The sequence below is a fragment of the Gossypium raimondii genome, chromosome 10, assembly GCF_025698545.1.
Source record: "Gossypium raimondii isolate GPD5lz chromosome 10, ASM2569854v1, whole genome shotgun sequence".
Taxonomy (NCBI): domain Eukaryota; kingdom Viridiplantae; phylum Streptophyta; class Magnoliopsida; order Malvales; family Malvaceae; genus Gossypium; species Gossypium raimondii.
Genome location: NC_068574.1, coordinates 27082701 through 27099031, shown reverse-complemented (window position 1 = coordinate 27099031; position 16331 = coordinate 27082701). Strand labels below are relative to the sequence as shown.

Below are 16331 nucleotides of genomic sequence, written 5' to 3'. Positions count from 1 at the left end.
TTTCTTTGTATCCCATTCACTTTTTTTTTCATACAGTATCTCAATGGCTTTTTATAGCCATAATAAAAATAAAAACAAAGAAACAAATCATTGCAATTTTCTTGATTTTCTTGCCATTGTTGTTTATTTCCTTTCTTCTTTGTGCAGTGGAGATCGCGTGGAGGTGGCTTGCGGCGCTGTTGATCCTCAGAAACCCTAGGGTTTCCTCATCTATTTTGGACCACTGTATTTGGGCCATATTCAAAATTGGGCCACTATTTTAAATCGGTTTGGGCCTTTTACTCGGGCCAAAATCGGGTATTACAATAACAATAAGAACCTTTAATAATCCAACGAAATTCCCAGTGAAAACGAAGGAAAAAAATAAAGAGTGGTATTAGTGTACTTTAAAAGCAAAAAAGGGAAAAAAAAAACGGCAAAAAAGCGAATTAACAGCGAAACGGGAAGGAGAATGTGCAACGATTGTTCCTCAACAAGAATAGGCCCACTTCAGAGTTCACCGAGGCCTCTTTTCAGGCTCTACGACTCGACTACTATCGGCCTCCTTAACAACGGAAGCTTCAAGATCAGAGTGATCTGAATCCCCGGCATCCCCACTTGATTTCACCACACCAGATGAAGGTAAGATTACACCTGAAGTAAACGAAAGCATAGCTTCTTCGTTGCTCCCTTTTGAATTAGGCGACCTCTTCTTGTTCTCCACGGCTTCAGGTTTCAACAAATGAGAAGATAATTCCCATTCCTCACACTGCTACTCTCATCAAAGAAGATGAATCATCTTTGGTGCCTCCATTTTAGGGGAAAATTTGGGATTTTTTCGTTTTTAGGTTTTAGGGGGGAAATTTGGGGAAAAATCAGTATTGCTTACCTTACAAAAAATTATTTTATTTTGAACAAACCATGTCATTTTGTTCTGTTAAAAATCTTTTATTTTATCTGTTAAAAATTATTCGTTAAGTGATTTTTTATTTATTATTTTTTTAAAATCTAATATTTAAATATATCAAATGGTTTAAATTAAATATTTTTAAATATAAAAGCATTAAATGATTGTATAAAATTTTATCATTTAACAAATCTCAAGTAAACCTTAAATTCTAAACCATTTAATATATATAAAGTTTATTGATTATCTCTTAAATAATTTAAACTATAATTATAATTTTAATATATTAAAATTAATATTATCTCTTTCACAATTATATAAGAAATTATTTAATATATAAATTAATAAACACTAATTAATCTAAACCCTAAACCTCTATCCCTAAACCATAAATCATAAAACATAACCTTGAAATCTTAAACCCTAACCCTAAACATTAAATCCCAACCCTTAAACAATAAACCATAAACTGTAATCCCTAAACCCATAATCCATAAACCTTAAAATAATAACTCTTAAACCTTAAACCTTACACCATATACCCTAAACCATAAACCCAAAACTATAATCATAATTAATTCAATATTTTAAAATTAATATTATCTCTTTTACGATTATATAAGAAATAATTTAATATATAAATTAAAAACAATCAGTCATGTATTAAAAACATTATAATAATTATGTTAATATATTAAATTATTTAATATATAAATTATTTAATATAAAATTATTTATAAATAATTTAAACTATAATCATAATTTTAATATTTTAAATTTAATATTATCTCTTTTACAATTATATAATAAATTATTTAATATATAAATTAAAAAACACTAATTAATCTAAACCTTAAACCCCTAACTCTTAACTCTTAACCCCTAACCCCTAACCCTAAACCCCAACCCTTAATCTATAAATCTTAAACCATAAACCGTAACCCCTAAACCTTAAACCATAAACCGTAAACCATAATCCCTAAACTCATAATCTATAAACCTAAAAATAGTAACTCTTAAACTTTAAACCCTAAACTATATACCCTTAACCATAAACTCTAAACTATAATGATAATTAATTCAATATTTTAAAATTAATACTATCTTTTTACGATTATATAAGAAATTATTTAATATATAAATTAAAAAAATCAGTCATGTACCTAAAAACTTTAAAATTATTTTAAATAATAGTATTTTAATTTTTTATTTTAACAAATAATTTTCTATGTTTTCACTTTCAAATTTTTTCACGTGTCATTATTTTTTCTATGTTTTTATTTCAAATTATTTCTACGTGTCATTATTTTTTGAAGGTTTTGAATATTCAATTAAAAATAATTTGAATTTTAATTAATATAAATAAACCAATTAAATAATAATAGACAGATAAAATATTTTTGTGGCGCTTTTCTAAAAACGCTGCTAAAAATAGAGCACTAGCAGCGCTTCCTCAAAAACGCCGCTAAAGCCCCATGCATTAGCGACGCTTCTTAAAAAAGCCACTAAAGCCCCGAAACCTCAGAAAATGACATCGTTGGGCCTAAGTTTCAAAAAACGCTGCTAATGCTCAATTTTTAGCCAAAAAGTGCCTCTAATACTCGATCTTTAGCGGCGTTTTTTATCCAAACGCCGCTAAAAGCCTGTTTTGGTGTAGTGTTAGTTTCTTTTTCTTAATTATGTGTGCTTAATTATTGGTTTGATATTTCTAGATTATTAATCTATGTTTGACGTGCTTAAATTGATAGTTGAATAGACCCTGTTTAAGAGTAGATATTGTGTAATTTAGTAGAGTTACACGTAATCTACCAGATTAGAGTTAAATCTAATAGGGAATTCATAGCCCGAGTTAATGCAATAATAGGGGTTTTAATTAAAAATAAATTTCAATTAATCAACCTAGAGTCAGATGTTCTTATGCTTGAAAGAGATATTAACATAATTTAGAGATTTCTACGAATCAATGTGTTAAGTAAAGAAATTGTGTAATTTAGATTGATAGTGATAGATGAAATCTAGGTGGATTCTTTCCTGGGTATTTTTTTGGTTATTGGTTGCTAATCGATTATTTTCGTGTTTTGTTCTTTCTTGTCTTCGTTAGTTAAATAATTTAGTTAATTTTTGTTTTTAATCAATCACTCAAATTATTCGGTTAAATAACAGAAAGACGATAATTACTAGTACTTTTAATCTTCGTGGGAATAATATATTTTCTAACCATAGCTATACTATAAATTGATAGGTGCACTTGCGTTAGTCAAATTTCTAATTAGTTTCGCGGCGCATCAAGTTTTTGGAGCTGTTGCCATGGACTAGAATATTAGGAAAACTTTATTTCTATTAATTTAGTCATTTCTTATTTTAGTTTTAATACTTTTATTTTTAATTTAATTTTTACATTCTAATTTTTTCCTTTTTTTGATTCTTACAAGTTCTTTTGGTTTATTACTAGAGGCAACATATTGGAACCATTAGTTTTTTATAGTGAGATAAAAAAATTCTCGAAAAAATTAGAGAGAGGTTAGAGAAACAAATAAAATTCAACAGATTTTAGTAGACAATCAAGAGCAAAATGACATTACTGTGGAGATGGATATTAATCTTGTTAATCCGCAACTTCCCGGAAGTCCTGCTCCTTGGACTATGTATGATTATGCTAAGCCCACTCTAATTAAGGCTGAATCGACTATTGTCAGACTGACTATTACTGTAAACAATGTTGAGATTAAGTCAAACAAAATTTAGATGGTGCAATAGTATGTTCAGTTTGATGGTTTGCAATATGAAGATTCGAATGCTCATTTGTCTAACTTTTTGGAGATCTGTGACACATTTAAGATAAATGGTGTTACTGATGATTCCATACGCTTACGGTTGTTCCTATTCTCTTTGAGGAACAAGGCAAAACAGTGGTCGAATTCACTGCCATGGGATTTCATCATGACTTGGATGTAAATGACTGAGAAGTTTTTGTTGAAGTATTTTTCACAAGCCAAAACAACTAAGTTGAGGAATGACATCTATTCTTTTGTTCAATTTGATCTTGAGGCACTTTATGATACATAGGAGAGATTGAAGGACCTCTTGAAAAGGTGTCCTCCTCATTGATTACCTTTGTGGCTCCAAGTTGAAACTTTTTACAATGGTTTGAACCCCTCGACTAGGTAGATGATTAGCACAGCAACTGGCGAAACACTGAATAACAAAATACCTGAGGCAGCCCAAGAGTTTATTGAGGAGATGTCACTAAATAATTATCAGTGGCAAGTTATAAGAGTAAAACCTTCTAAGGCAATCAACATTTTCGATATTGATGCAGTCTCTATATTAGCTAGTCAAGTTGAAGCTCTTGGTTAGAAAGCTAATGGTTTGAGTTTGGCTGGGCAGATGAATCTGGTAATGCAATGTGATGCGACTGGAGCGGGGATGATTAATCCGAAATGTTTGCCCTTCAAGTCTAACATGGAGCATGAGCAAGTTGAATTTATGAGTAAAAATTCTAAACCTCAAAATAACCCCTATAACAATAATTATAATCCAAGATGGAGGAACCATCCAAATTTTTCTTAGGGTGGTCAAGGAAATTAAAGGTCACAACCCCCTCCAGGTTTTCATCAACCTTATGAACAAGAAAAGAAACTGAACATTGAGAATATGTTAGCTAAATTTATTTCGATTTCTGAAACTAGATTTCAAAACACTGAGACAACTCTAAAAATTTAGCAAGAGACTTAATTCATGGACTTAAAAATTAGATTGGATAGGTGGCTAAACTAGTTTCGGAGAAACAACAAGGTAGCTTACTTAGTAACACTGGACCCAACCCAAAAGAGCATGTAAAAGTAGTTATGTTGACAAGTGGGAAACTATTGTCTGAATTGGAAAAGAAGTTGAAACAAGAAATTGATGAGAAAGATGATGGGGTGAAAGAAAACGAGAGAATTCAAACGCCAGTTCTTAAGGAATACAAGCCACCAATTCCATATCTAGAAAAGTTGAAGAAAGACTGCATGGTGAACAATTTGGTAAATTTCTTAAAATTTTTAAACAATTACATATTAACTTACCTTTTGATGCGAGTCTCAAGGCCCAATTTCAAACCCATGGATGTGATGAGCTCACACTACCTCAAGGCCTAACAACAATGTCAAACCCCAAGCAAATCAAACTAAGATTCGATCAAAGCCAAGATTTAAGGATGAATCTTTTCAAGGAAAGGGGGATATACATGCACAAATGAGGTGAAATTTATTAAATTTCATTCACCAAAGCTGCCAATTGTCAAGTTTAGAAAATTAGTAGACTTGTGACAACTTTTTGGATGAGATCCAGACATTTCTAGGTTGAGATGTCACCATGGTGTTCGAAGACCTATCTTTTTTCTTCGAAACACACTTTAAATCACTCGATTTTGAGTTTGAGAGCTCATGCTATGATCGTTTTAGTGAAAACTGCGCGAGCATAATTTTTGGAGGGGATTATGACAGAAATTACGAGTTTCGAGCTTTTAAATTAAGTTTAAATCATATTGGTTTTAGGTTTTGGGCTTAATTTTTATTATATATGAGCTCAATATTATATTTATCAGCTCTTATTATTTTATTATTCTGAATTTTTAAAATTATTAAGTAGTTTAAGTTATATAGGAGTTTTATGTGAACAAAAAAATTTAGTTTAAAACTACTTCTTGTTTAGATTAGTTAGATTTCTAGTATACTTAAAAGTTTTATTTAGATTTATTGAGCTAGCCTATATACAGGCCTTCGCATTGTACACAAATCATACAATTGTTTTCATTAATAAAGTTTTCAACTCTAGAAGTTTATTTCTTTGTACAAGATTTCTTTCTTGTGATTTTTAGAAGTAGTTTTCTTCTCTATTTTCTTCAAGGAGTCATGAGAATTCATTCTTCACCCTTCAATTTGCCAACGATTATTTCTTGGAGGGTTAATTAAAGCCATTAATTGAGCTTGTTGGGATTTATATCTCAAAGGGTTCAATTGGACATTTATCCTTCTATCCATCTTATCCATCGATTTATTGTCCAATCTTCCACTTTACTTTAATCTATATTTTCAGTATTTAGTTATTATTTTGAATATTTTTCCTTTAATTTTTTTGTTTAGTTTTTTTATTTTTCTTATTTCTTTTGTTATTTTCTTCCTTTCAAGTCACATCCAAATCTTTCCTTCTTGAGTCAAACAACTTGAATTTGATCCTTCTTCCGCTTCCTCCGCTCCAACTCCTTATCATTTGGTATCAAATTTAGGTGTTTTTTGTTTTCTTTTAAACTGATTTCCAACAAAAAATCACAAATAAATTTTTTTCTTTTTACCTAGAAAGATTTTAGAAAAATATTTTTCAATCGGTAAACAATTTTCATACGATCTGAAATTTTACATACCAGTTCTTGGAACTCTCTTAGAATATAAAAAAATATTTCCTACAAAAAGTGATAAAAAACTGCAAAAACAAAAAAATAAAAAAATTATGGATGATTTTTGTGTCAAAATTTTCAAATCAGATCTACATTATTTGAAGAGACTCCAATTTAAATTTCATGATTTTTGGAAATCGGGAACACCTCAAACAAAAATATTCAAGTTGTTTTCCATTGTTTCAGGTTTTAGGTTAGGTACTTTATTTTCTTTGATTCTAGCATTAGAGTTTCTTTTGTTTTAGTTTTTGTTATTCTATTACGCATTCTAACACATTTTCGTTTCTTGTGTTAATAGGTACAAAAAAATTTGTCTCTCCTTTCTCCGCTCAACTTACTTCTTTTGGAGTCGAGTTTTTCTTTGGCTTCTTAGAGCCTTAGGTCGACTTTGTTAAAGAGTGATCTCACATCTTTTTAATATTATTGAGTTTGATTACTCTTTAAAAGTTACAAGCGAGAAAATCTTAATTTATTTTCTTTGTCTCTTAAAGTTTATTTATTTATTTATTGCAAGTGCATAACAGTGAGGTTTGCTTAATTTTTCTTTTCTTAAGTGTTGTGTTCTTTTTAGTCTTTTATAACGATTCACAATACTATGATTAGGAAGTTGCAAAGGGATCAAGAGGTTTGAAATGCGTGAGATCAGAAACATGAAATTATTCTAGACACAATTAGCAAAAAATTGGAATGTCTATGTACCAAAATTGAGTGTCGAAATCGTAATTGGGGAGATAAGGTTGATCAACCTCGTCTTCGCGCAAATAATGCTCAATATGTCTCTCGTGCAAATGATAAGACTTTGGTTAATAATGACTATAGGCAACATTTTTTTAGCTAAATCAAAGTTGAACATTCCACTATTCTGAGGGAAGTATGATTCCAAAGCATATTGTGAGTGGGAACCAAAAATTGAACTTATGTTCCATTACTATAACTGCTTAGAAAAGGAAAAAGTACTCTCAATGGTGACCCTTGGATTTTCATATTATGTGTTGAGTTGATGGATTCAACATAGAATTAATCGTTAAAGAAATTACAAAAGGGTAATTGAAACATGGGACGAGTTGAAGCAAGTAATGTGAAAGTGTTACATCCCTTCTCATTACCATAGAGAGGCCAAAATGAAATTTAAACACCTTGTTTAAGGTAATCGATCTGTTCATGAGTACTTTAAAGAGATGGAGATGCTTATGCAAAGAGAAAATTTGTGAGAAGATGAAGAGATTATCATGGTGTGGTTTATAGATGGCTTGAACGTTTTGATAGCCAATGTTCTTAATCTTCAAACCTACATTGATCCTAAGGAGGTGGTACACAAGGTAGTTAAGATTGAGCAGCAATTTCAACAACGTCAATCTCGTCCATTTGGTGCATCACAATATTATAGAGGTATGAGTTCTAATTCTACTTTCAAGAATTCGAAACCTCCTTATGCTACTAATAAGTTGCTGCCAAAACATGATGAGATTAAACCTTTTGAGTGGAAAAGTGGGGTTCCTACAAAACATTCTTCTACATCTTCTAAGCAGCCCACTTTTACTAATTCTTTACCAAAACAACAAAATGCTCATGAAATTGAATGTTTTAAGTGCAAATGGTATAGGTACTATAGTCGTGATTGTGCCAACACGAGACTTTTGTTGATAAAAAAAATGATAGTGATGGACTTAGATGAGATAGAAATGTCATGTTCTCCTACTGATATGTATTACACTAAATTGAATATTCATAATACTTGTAAGGGGGATATGGGAAGTGATGAAGAATCATGTCAAAAGATAGAGAGAAAAGAGACCTTGAGTGATAAAAGTCTACTTGATGGTCCAAATTTGGTGAGTGAAAATCCATATGAGGTAAAATTAGAGAGTTCTTAAGTGGAAAAAAGAAAATGAAAAGCAAGAAAATACTCATACAAAAGTGAGGAATGATTATGTTTTAACTAATCCTAACTTAAATTTGTTTAGTGGTGTTTCTTTATTACATGACTTCAGGGATCCATTGACGGACTTCCAATTATATTACTTTACCATCGATAGATGATTTTACTTGTGGGAAAGAGGTAAGTTGAATATTGATAATTCCCTACAAGTGTTACAAGTTAAGAAATGTAATGAAATATTAGAAATTGATTTAAGAAGGCCTACCTTGAATGTTTTTGATAAGTATGCTACTGATTTTGTTTGTAAAATATTTCCTTATAACATGTTTTCTTGTTGGTCAAATTTTATTAAACCTTGGTCTGAAAGGTCAATTAATTTTATGAGTTTATCTAGGTATGTCAAGGTTACTTTCGTTGCATTCAATAGGTTTATTAAAGAACTTTATGCATTTGATCTTGCAACAAAATTTTATACCTTAGACTTTTAATATGAATTTTTATATAATAATATTAAACTTCTAGATTTTGATTATTATGTGAAATTATTAACTAATCTTTGGAAATTCTTATTGATAACAATGAATATTCAAAGAAAGTTATAGTTAAATTTTTACATAAACACTCATGTGATTAACATTTCTTTGTTTAGTGTTGATACCTTGTTTTTAAAAGAGATGTCCATGATTGAAGCTAATTTGAAGGATCGAAATAATATCTTTGATCCTGGAAATAGTTTTGGCGCACAAGAAACCTTAGGTAAGTATTTTTTTTAATTTTATTGTTATTTATTCTAATCCATTTTCTTTTTATGTAGCTAAAGATTTGGGGACGAGTCTTCTTGCGGAAGGGGGAATGATGTGAGTCTTGTAAACTCAAAATTATATAGGGTTTTTCTATATATTTTTACCACATTTTTACTTAATAAATATGTTAATATTAAGTAATTGTTATTAAAATAAGTGAATTTTACTTAGTTAGTAATATTGGGCATACATTTATAAAGTATTTGAAATTGTGCTTAAGTGCATTATTTTTGTACATATTTTATATTATTTCATGTTAATTTATTAATATGTGATTTTTCACTATGTAGGAGGACCATTGAAAATGTGATTAATATGAATGAAACATGGGCATGCACAAACCAATTCATGTGGACGACAAGACCATGCAAAACTGGGTCATGAGGTTGTTAATTTGACCCAACAAAAGATGTGCTAAAAGATGGACATGTCTGCTAAATTATTGGACTAAGAAACCATCAACAATGGGGAATTATAGCCTAGTTTTGACACAAGTAGATGGTTGCCCAAAAGTAAGCTTTGGGGTATTTAATTGAAGGTCCTTACAGTTGGAAAATAATCAGATATCAACCTAACAACTTTGTTGTTGAAACCATCCACCCTATGGCTATTAATAACATTGGTTTGAATAAATGAGGAGACTAAGTCATCCCCTTTTCCATGAATTGTGGCCAGCCATATATGAGAGAAAAGGAAGGAATTTAAATTCTATTTTTAGTAAACTCTACCCCTTACATTCACCTATAAATACCATACATCCCTGATCCCTGATCCATCATCCCTCAACATTCATTTCTTATTCATTCTCTCATCTATCATTCCCCTTTCCATTCTCCTCTTCCTTTCCTTTGCATAGCCGCCATCTCCCTTCCATCCTTTAGCCAAGAAATCTTTTTCTAAAGCATTGTTTGGCCGGCCACCTTGAAACCCTTAGCAAAGAAGCATCGATTAGAACAGAGGAGCGCATCAGTCAGAATAGATCCAAAAGGCTGCTGAACTGAATAGAGTTTACTCTTTCCTCTTGTCATTTATGTTTGCTTTGAGTTTATTGTTTTTGACATCAACTATTGTATTTTAAATCCTATTTGCTAGGATGATTATTTTAATTCAATAAGATTTATTTTATTCATGTTTAATCTGTTTGGGCCTCAGTCGATCATGTTTTTAATTAATATCATGTTGCATTTCATTCATACGTGATTGGGTGCACTCAGACTAGTTAAGCGATTGTAACACCCCAAACCCAGCCTAGACGTTATGGCCGTATCAGGCAATGTCACACGATAGTGTTTTTGAAACCTCGTTGTTATGTTGAAAACATTTCATGTTATTATCTTTAGTAAACCTTTGTTAGAACTTAGGAAGTCTTCTTTATTCATTTAAAACATTTGTTTTTAAACATCCCTCGTTGCGAAAGCTTTAATAAAAATGTCTAAGTGATCATTTTTTTAGAAACTACTTTAACTTTTTGAAAATCGAATTTCGAACGACCAGTAGGTATAAATCCATAAAGTAAAATAAATAAATAAAAACCCAAAATTTAAAACTAAAGTCCCAGAGCGTCCTTAAATTACAACCCAAATAATCAATAATAATTAAATCATAAAATGTAAATTAAAAACCATGAAGTCCAAAAATTTCTGTGGTCACCGCTGAGTCCTCCATCGCACCGATCCATCTAAGTCTGGGGATTACCTGTGCACATTAAACAAAAAAGGGTGAGTTTATGTAAACTCAGTGTGTAATCCCGCAAAAACAAACAAACAATCAGTAGTCACAGTGCATAGTTGAACAGTGTTAGGCCTAAGCCCTTTTCAGTATCAGTGATAGTTTAGGCCTTAGCCCATCTTAGTACAATGTCAAAAATGTAGTAGGGTCTTAGCCCATCACAGTATCAGTATCAGTAATAGTAACAGTTATACAGTAGCAAAATCCTACCCATCCAGCCTCTACACACCATCTCCATCCAACCCTACACTCCATGTGGGGATATAATCAACCCACCCATCCCTACACTCCAAGTAGTACCAAATGCGGCACAAAACAGTATTTTGTAGCTGAGCTGCCAGTAAATTAGGCTTAAAGCCTTTCATACACTTCCTCCGAATAACAACCCCAACCCAATGCAATGCAACATACAATGGATGATATGCTATTATGCAATTTCAGTACATATATTCGGTTTAGATATTAACATGTTCAGTACAGAAATTATTCAGTAAATTTCACACATTTAGGGGTTTAAGTAGCGCTTACCGACCTTACAGTAGGTTCACAGTCGACTTGGGCGACCAGTGCAACCTTAGAAACATTCCGGTAAAAATGGGCCCACACCCCTGTGTGTGTCCGTGTGGCCCACTCAACCCAAATTGGCCTTGGTCGTGTGATCCATTTTTAATGTAACCCATGCTAGCTAAACATTCATATATGTTTTAACTATTTACTTATATCTTCATTCAAAACTGTCTACTTGAGTCATTGTCTCTAAATTATTTATATCTTGAGCTACAGAAATCTAAATTAAGATCTGTTTGATGTTTTCGAAACTAGACTCAAATACCTTTCTACCATAAAATTTTCAAATTTTATAGTTTATCAAATAAGTACAGTAAAATCTTCAAATCTATCCCGATTCTGTTGTTTGACAGCTTCAACATTTCCTTAAAATTATTTATCTCTTAGTACGAAATTCGGATGATGTTTCCGTTTGTTTCTCTTGAAAATTGGCTCGTTAAGGATTTAAACATATAAATTTAAGCCCCTAATTATTTTTTTTACAATTTTCGATGATTTTTCCAAAGTCAAAACAGGGGAACCCGAACCCATTCTGACCTTATCTCACAAAATTCATTATATCTCAGAACTTACAATTTCATTGCTTACACTATTTCTTCCATGAAAAACTAAACTCAATAAAATTTAATTTCGTACTTTATTCAACCTCTAACTCAATTTCCACTATTTTTGATGATTTTTCAAACTTAGACTACTGTCGCTGTCCAAAACTATTTTAGTGCAGAATGTTGATTTCCAAGTTTATAACACTCTTATTTCCTTTCTCTACAATTTTTCACATAATTTTCTCTTATTTCGCTTATTTCTCGACAGCAAACAATTTCGGCTTTTCCCCCAATCCCATTTTCTGCGTTTCGGGTACACACCTGGTATCGTTTCTGATGCATAAGCACTTCTAAGCCTCTAGAACCTAAAAATCGACCAACAAATCTCCAGATTAATCACTTAATTCATTTTTAATCAACCAATTTTGAAAGGAACTCGACTACAAACCTAACAAAACCCTTACCTTGCTTGATTAACCACGACTTCGCACAATCACAGCATCGATTCAAAACCACCATCCCCTTGATTAACTCCTAAACACCAAAAAGGAATTCCCCTTTCAGAGATTAACCAAGAACGATTAACAATAGACAAAATCATTACTTACCAAACATGCGCAACCAACGATGAACAACCAAATCAACTGGAAAATAAAGAAAGAAATGGAAGGGGAAAAAATAATGGAAATTTTGGCAGTAACTAGGGGAAAGAATCGGTAGAGGAGGGAAAAAAAGAAATAAAAAACATCAAAAAAAGTTTGGGTAATTGGAGAGAAAATTGAAAATCTACTTTTTTTTGCAACAAAATGATAATCAGATTATTTTCTGATAATCTCTCCCCCATTATCTCCTAAAATCACTCCCTATTAACCCACTAAAACACAACTACTCAGAATTTTGTCCTAACACAACTCTTAGCAGAAATTGGAGCAAAAATACTATCTCCACGCCATCACAGAGAATTGAACACAGGACCTCCTTCACACCAAAACTCCACTTATCCACCAAACCAGCAGACCCATTCTGTTAATTATTTTCAACTTTTACTTAAAAGCCTACTGACCAAAGATTATTCATAAAAATACCAAAATTTGCCCAAGTCCTAGCTTGAACTTGGGATCTCTCACACACACAAAACACTTAACCACTGAAGTAGATACACAGTTGTGTCACACCTTTGCAAGAACAAAAATAAAAATTCTGGGGCGTTACAGCGATCCTAACCAGACGACGTCTAGTAGACACATAATTGAAAAGTGCAATACTCAATTTAGATCCTTAAACCCGACTAAGTTGAGGTTCATAATATCTTAAATGTCCCTATGACCTTGCATAAATGCTAAGAAACCCTTAGTCTAATATGATCAGTGAAATTCATATTTCACTAAGTAAAAGATCCAAGAGGACTTAATTTGGCTTCCAAACTCATGAAAGACCGAGTTGCCATGGAAGTATTTCCGAACATTGTTAAGCATGATAAAGTAAATTGAATTGATTAATCTAGTTGTCCTAACCCATTTAATGTTGATTGTTTTTGTTGCTAAAGTCATCCATTTAGATAATTTGCATTTAGATTAAAATTGCATTAGGGATCACTCTTTGTATCTAGTTAATTTAATCATCACAATCCAAAATTATTGAGTGATTTTTATATCAAATTGTAATTTATAATTTTTCAATTAATCGATTAACATACACGTTCCATATGGAGATGATAACTCATTTTACTTACTTACTACTTGAACGATTGTGTACACTTGTGCATATTTCTCATTACAAGTTTTTTGCATCATTGCCGAGGGCTGTTGCCTTAATCATTTTTTTTGTGAAATTATTTTTTACAGTGTGGTTTTTATTTTTATTTTTATTTAACTTTAATAATTTATTTTTTATTTATTTTAGGTGTTTTATGAGCATAGATCGAATCACTGATCTATTACTTGTAGACCCTGAAATGGAACAAACTTTTAGACAAAGAATAAGCAAAATATCTGCTCAAAGACAAGCCGAGATGGACCTTAGAAATCAAAATGTTGGGCAAGGTAATGGAGTTAATCAAGTTCACAACCCAATCCTTAGTGCTGATGATAGGGATTGTGCCATCAAACAATATGTTGTGCCATTCTTCAATGAGTTAAATCCAAGAATTTGGAGGATGGATATCTAGGCACCCTAATTTGAATTGAAACCGGTGATGTCTCAAATGCTCCAAATGGTGGGCCAGTTCAGTGGTATGCCCACAGAAGATCCACACTTACACCTTCGTTTGTTATTGGAGGTGAGTGATTCGTTCAAGATAACTGGTGTGACTGAAGACGCACTGAGGTTAAAACTATTTTTGTACTCGTTGCGAGATCGAGCACAAGCATGGCTGAATTCATTGCCACCAGGTTCAATATCTACTTGGCAAGAATTGGCAGAAAGGTTTTTGGTAAAGCATTTTCCACAGAGCAAAATGCAAAATTGCTTTGTGAGATAACTAGTTTCCAATAGTTGGAAGACAAATCCTTGTACGAGGCATGGGAAAGATTCATGGAATTACTTCGTAAGTGTCATCGTCATAAGATTCCTCAATACATCAAGTTGGAGACATTTTATAATTATCTCAAAGCATACACAAGATTAATGTTGATGCTTCTACAAACGGTGCAATTTTATCTAACTCTTATAATGAAGCTTAAGATATCATCGAGAGGATAACTAGCAATAATTACCAATGACTGACAAATCGAGTAGTTTCAAGAAAACGAGTAGCCGGAGTGCATGAAGTGGACGCACTAACTTCACTCTCTGCTCAGGTATATTTTATTTCCTCAATGTTAAAATAATTTACCACTAATGGTTTAAATAATTTTGCAGCCCAATCACCAAGTTAGTATGATGTAATTTCTTATGTATATTGTGGGTCTATTCATTCTTTCGAGAATTGCCCTTGAAACCCCGAGTCAATTTGTTATGTAAGGAATTATTATTAAAATAGAAGTGGACAAGAACCCTGTCCAACTTCTACAATCCATCATGGCGGAAGCATCCGAACTTTTCCTAAAGTAACCAAGGAAATGGATCGAACAATAATCAGATGCAGCATAGACCTAACCAATCCCAAGGATTTAACCAACAAGCTCTAAAACCACCTAATGCTAAGTCATCAAATAGTTTGGAGGATTTTTTTGAAGGTATACATGGAAAAAAATGACGCCTTGATCCAAAGTCAAGTAGCAACACTGAAAAATCTGGAGAACCAGATGGGTCAATTAACTACTAACCTTCATAATAGACCACGAGGAGCCTTGCCGAGTGATATAGAAAATCTAAGAAATTTGGGTAAGGAGCAGTCAAAGTGGTTAAGTTACAAAGTGGTAAGATTTTGGAATCTGAGGTTGTGATTGAAGATAAGCCTACTGAGAAGGAGGAAAGTCAACCAACAGTTGAGGTTCCTACATCAGAAAAATTAGATGCTGAAAAATCTGATAAGATAAACCTTAAACTAGTAAAGTTTGAAAAGCTAACACCTTTTTTTTATAGATTTACCTCCTTAGAAAAGTTGTCTGTATCAACCTAGAGTTCCATATCCTCAAAGACTGTAGCAGAATAAGTTTTCTGTATCAACCTAGAGATAAAGAAAATTCAAATTAACATTCTGTTGGTGGAGGCTTTAGAACAAATGCCTAACTACATGAAGTTTATAAAGGATATATTGTCCAAGAAGAAATGGCTTAGTGAGTATGAGATTGTTGCTTTGACGAATGAGTGCAGTGCGTTCTTATAGAACAAGCTACCTCCAAAACTGAAGGATCCTGGAAGTTTTACGATACCATGTAACATTGGTGAATCATATTGTGGTAAAGCTTTGTCTTATTAGGAGTAAGCATTAACTTAATGCCCAAATCTATTTTCAAAATGTTGAGAATAGGTGAAGTAAAACTTACTACTGTGACAGTTCAATTAGCGGATCGTTCATTAGCATATCTCGAGGGAAAGATCGAGGATGTTTTGGTAAGAGTTGATAAGTTTATTGTTCCCACTGACTTTATGATGATAGACTTTGAAGCAGATAAGGAAGTTCTAATCATCCTAGGGAGACATTTCCTAGCCATGAGAAGAACGTTGATAGATGTGCAAAATGGAGAACTCATCATGCGAGTTCAAGACGACCAGGTATCATTTAACATTCTGAAGGTGATGAAATTTCCCGATCCAACAGAGGAATTAGAAAGCTTAGTTTCTATAGAGAGAAATCTTGAAGAAGACCCATTGGAGAACACTTTAGTGTCTGAACCTTTGGATGATGAAAAAGGTAATGAAAACATGGCTTTGATGGAAGCCAATTCGAGGAGTTATGTTCAACCACTGCGGTTCGAACCACTAGAGTTAGAAGTTCAGGAATTTACACAATCGAAGTTGTCAATCGAGGAATCACCTAAGCTTGAACTAAAGGTACTTCCGTCCCATTTAAAATATGTTTATTTAGGTAACTATTATAACA

At 32.3% G+C, this 16331-nt stretch overlaps 1 non-coding gene across 1 annotated transcript; it reads right to left on the bottom strand.

The window, feature by feature from the left end:
* Positions 1–3889: 3889 nt before the first annotated feature.
* LOC128034366 (small nucleolar RNA R71) lies at positions 3890–3996 on the bottom strand. Its single transcript, XR_008190492.1, has one exon. It is a non-coding gene; the product is annotated as a small nucleolar RNA R71 (small nucleolar RNA).
* Positions 3997–16331: the final 12335 nt, after the last annotated feature.